Source organism: Saccopteryx leptura, chromosome 9 (genome assembly GCF_036850995.1).
Source record: "Saccopteryx leptura isolate mSacLep1 chromosome 9, mSacLep1_pri_phased_curated, whole genome shotgun sequence".
NCBI lineage: Eukaryota > Metazoa > Chordata > Mammalia > Chiroptera > Emballonuridae > Saccopteryx > Saccopteryx leptura.
The window spans coordinates 12,396,119-12,400,579 of record NC_089511.1 but is presented as its reverse complement, the minus strand read 5'-3'; the positions used below and the strand labels follow the sequence as shown (position 1 = coordinate 12,400,579).

Sequence of the window (4,461 nt, the reverse complement as noted above, 5' to 3'; positions counted from 1 at the left end):
AAACATAAATACCATGATATGCCACATAGGTAAGTATGTATGCAGGAGACATTACCCATGTCAAGATGCTTTATTTATTTATTTTTTTTATTTTTACAGAGACGGAGAGAGAGTCAGAGAGAGGGATAGGTAGGGACAGAGAGACACAGGAATGGAGAGAGATGAGAAGCATCAATTATCAGTTTTTCGTTGTGACACCTTAGTTGTTCATTGATTGCTTTCTCATATGTGCCTTGACCGTGGGCCTTCAGCAGACCAAGTAACCCTAGCTCAAGCCAGCGACCTTGGGTCCAAGCTGGTGAGATTTTGCTCAAACCAGATGAATTCGCGTTCAAGCTGGTGACCTCGGGGTCTTGAACCTGGGTCCTTCCGCATCCCAGTCCGACACTCTATCCACTGCGCCACTGCCTGGTCAGGCGAGATGCTTGATTATTATTATTATTTTTTTTTACCACTCAGACTGCGTTCTCTCCCTCTTACTCTCCCAAAGGAAGAGAAGAATGATCATCAATGAAAAAAGGCAGTTGCACAAGTAACATCAAGAGCCGGCTTCACGCTCAGGAGAGAACACTGTAACTCCTCCTCGTGGTTTCGGGTACTCTACACGATCAGAGAAACTTCTCTAGTAACCAACTATAGAAATGATCCCTGAAAGTATAGCCTTGAGATGCTTGATTTTTTAACAATTCACTAACATCCAAAAGTCCCATGCATTCATCTAGCCATACATTGACACACAATCCTGGGTCCCTCAGAGATGTTGTATAAATACTTCAGGCAAGAGCTCCCCCACATCTTTTCAGGTGAGACACACTTGGAAAAAAAGTTCTCTTCCAAAAATGCTCCCAGGAAATTTCTACAGATGAATTCCTGAAAGGGGCTTGATGAGAATGCTTCATTATAATTGAAGAAAATTTTCCTAATACCTTAACAAGTGGAGACTATTTCACTACAATCAGCAGTCTGCCTCTCAGCTTTTCTATTAGAACGTTTTTATGATGGAGACATTTCTTGTGATAATCTCCTGTGATTATTAGGCTCTAGATAGGTAAAATATTTTACAATTTGATATCATTGCCGTCATAAAATATATATATATATATATGTATATATAAATAGACACATACATGTTCAAGATATACTTTAAAAGGTGGCAACTGTAACAAAAGACACTTAAAAGAAATTTTAAAAGAATAACACTAACAAAAAGGTATTTTAACAATAAAGGCCATTTAACTAGCCCGTCAATTCTAGTTCTCTTCCCTAGGGGTACCCTAAAAAAGTTTCAGGGTATGTTTTTCCAGAAAACAAGTAAACAGAAACATGTCATTGTTGGGAATATTTTCAACATATTTTTCTTTTGTTCATTTGTTCTTGTTTTTTTTTAAGCTCCTCGTCATTTGCGATGTGTGTTTTTGTCACTCCTGGCAGGCCCCGCGCCTCTGGCCCCTTATAGAGTTTATCGTTCGAGCATGAAAACGGGCAGAAATCGCAGGAGGAGCCAAACTCGCCATGAAACGACACCCAAGAGAAATCGAAACATGTGTTACTCTTTTACCTCTTAAAGAATTGCCCCAAATGTTTTTAATGACTTGAGTCATGGATCCTTACAGTGATGGGTGGGCAGGTGTCCATTGTGGAGGAGATGGGGCAAAAGTTCTTCGGAGCTGCAACTCAACCACGGCTGGACGGGTCCATGTCATTGTTTGTGGAGGCTGCCTGAGCAAGGTCACACCCTGCCTTAGCTCTGTTACCCTGGAGGGGAAGGAAACTACCTGAGCTATTACCAGGGGGCGGGGCAAGGCGGGGTGGGGGGATGGGGAGCGACAGCCCTCCGGGCGGCAGCACAAGTGGCAGTTTCTCCGTGGATGGGTCCTAAACCAACTGTATAAAAAGAACAGGTGACTGGCTTATGTCACTTAGCATAATACTCTTCAAGTCCATCCATGCTGTCCAGAGGTGGATTAAGGTCCGTTGAGGCCCTGGGCGCAGAAGAAAATATTGGGCCCCTTACATTAGAAAAAAGTGTCAAATTGGGGTTTTGCGGGGCCCTTCAGAAGTTGGGGCCCAGGGCGCGCGCCTGGTGTGCTGTTAAATCCGCCTCTGGTGCTGTCCGCAGTGGGAAGATTTCCTTTCTTACAGCGGAGCAGTGTTCCGTTGTGTCAACGTGAAGACGAATACCACATGCTTTCACTTACGTGTGGAATCTAACTGAGGCCGGACAGTAAGAAGCTAGGAAAGCTCCCTGGCAAGTAGAATGGGGAAACTGAGGCAGAAAGCAGAACACCCTGGCCAAGAACTTTACAGCCAGACGCAGAAGGTCACCTCCCTGGAGATGACACCTAGGCCTCAGCTGTATTTCAGCTCCAGGCCCAGAAAAGCAGCCGAACCAGGTGGGCGATGGCGGGACCAGCTGCGATGACCGGTGATGACCCTGACACTGACCACTCCATGGAGACCACAGCCCTGAACGGGCGCACGTGGAAAAGCTGATCAAGATTCTATTGCAATCTTCCCCTAAACTGCCAGTCTTTTTTATTTTTAAGACTTTATTTATTCATTTTAGAGAGAAGAGAGATGGGGGGGGTTGGAATCAAGGGGGGGGGGACAGGAAGCATCAACTCCCATATGTGCTTTAACCAGGCAAACCCAGGGCCTCGAACCAGCAACCTCAGCGTTCCAGGTTGATGCTTTGTCCACTGGGCCACCACAGGTCATGCAAAACTCCCAGTCTTTAAGAGACCCGGCCGCTCTCCCGCCTGATAGCACACCCAGGCCTCTCCCTGCCCCCACCTCCTGCAGCAGCTCGTCCTGGGCTAACCCCCCCGAAACAGTTTCCCAGCTCCCCTCTTCTGACTTCCCCTTGTGGGCTCCTTTCTTCCCCGTAAGTTTCCTGGAGAGAAGCACCTGCCTAGGCTTCTCTCGCTGCTGCTGCTTCTATTCCAGGTCCTTCCTCGCTCCCTGTCCCCAGCTTTAACGAGCTGACCTTCAAAATCACCTGGACTCCGGTTGGGAAGTTTTTCCTGCACAGAGTTAAGAAGCCCACATCCTACCAGCCAGCTTAGCAGACCCAAAGGGCCAGGCCCCCTCGCCGGTGACATAATGAACCGAAGAAGCTAACAACACAGAAACAGACTCACGGATACAGATACAGACTGTTTGCTGCCAGAGGGAGGGGGGTTATGGAGACTGGGTGGAAAAGGTGAGGAGATGAAGCAAAAACAAAAGCCTCAGAGACACAGACATCAGTGTGGTGGTCACGGGAGGGCAGGGGGTGGGGGGGGCAGAGGAGGGAAGAGGGGGGAGAAATGGATATGGAGGGAGACTTGCCTTGGGGTGGTGAGCACAATACAACATACAGATAATGTATTATAGAATTGTATGCCTAAAACCTGTATAATTTTATTAACCAACATCACCCCGATAAACTCAACAACAACAAAAAACCCCAGGTGATATTTATTTAATGTGTGTGTGTGAGGCCGACCTGCTGGCCCCTGATGTCGGACTTCCCGCCTCCACAATGTCCCGGGTTCTAGCGGGCACCGGGAAGGGACCCTGGACTCCCCTGCGCCCGAGGACACACCAATCTGCAGCAGCATGTGCAACCACACCCGCCGAAGAAAACCTAGTAACTGGGCAACGCCTACTGTTCCGAGAATGAGAGAGGCCCCCCTCTTCCCACCGCCCCCCAGCACGGCCACTCAGTCCGTCCGGAGTCCCAACTCCACATTGTGCACCCCAACCTTTAAGACTTGCACCTGAAACAAGGAGCCACCAGAACATGCAGGTTCGAAAAGCAACAGGGCTCCCGTCCACTAGACCCACGAGGCAATAAATATACATATAACGCACAGAGAAAGGCTCTTGAGAGCCGGACATGAAGACTTACTGGCCCCAGGACTTGGCACGGAGGGGACAGCTGACTGTGGGTGCAGACTGCAGAGGGACCAGGCTCACTGGTTGATTTCAAGGCTTCAGAAAGAGCCTGACGGCCGGGCATCAAACTTCACACACATCTAGGGCCCTGCCACGCCCTCAGCCTCCTCCAGCAGGTGGGGGACCTGTTTACCTCCAGGCTCCCTTCAGCACCACCCCCCTCGCCCTGCCCGCCCCGGCCCGCACAGGTGCCGTCCATCCTGGGACCTCTTCCACACGAAGATGTTAAGAAGGCAATGTGCTGACTATTGCATTTGTTACAGGACTCAGAGCATGAGGGCTTTCTCAATGGTTCTCAGAACTATTTACGGCCTTGTTAAGTCCAGAGAGACTGCGAGAATGATTTCAATAATTATTCAAATCAGAAGGAACTGATTTCTGTAGGTTCTGCTGGCCTCACAGAGTTTACTTGGTACTTTAAATGGAATGATAGGAACTGGGTAAGTGCAGAGTTAGGCAGGTCCCTCCTGTTTGTCTGATTCACTTCATCGTCTAGATAGAAAGACCCAGAGGGCGCTTCCC

At 48.7% G+C, this 4,461-nt stretch overlaps 1 non-coding gene across 1 annotated transcript; it reads right to left on the bottom strand.

Moving 5' to 3' along the window:
* Positions 1 to 450: 450 nt before the first annotated feature.
* LOC136381572 (small nucleolar RNA U3) lies at positions 451 to 664 on the bottom strand. Its single transcript, XR_010747077.1, has one exon. It is a non-coding gene; the product is annotated as a small nucleolar RNA U3 (small nucleolar RNA).
* Between the last annotated feature and the right edge of the window lie 3,797 nt (positions 665 to 4,461).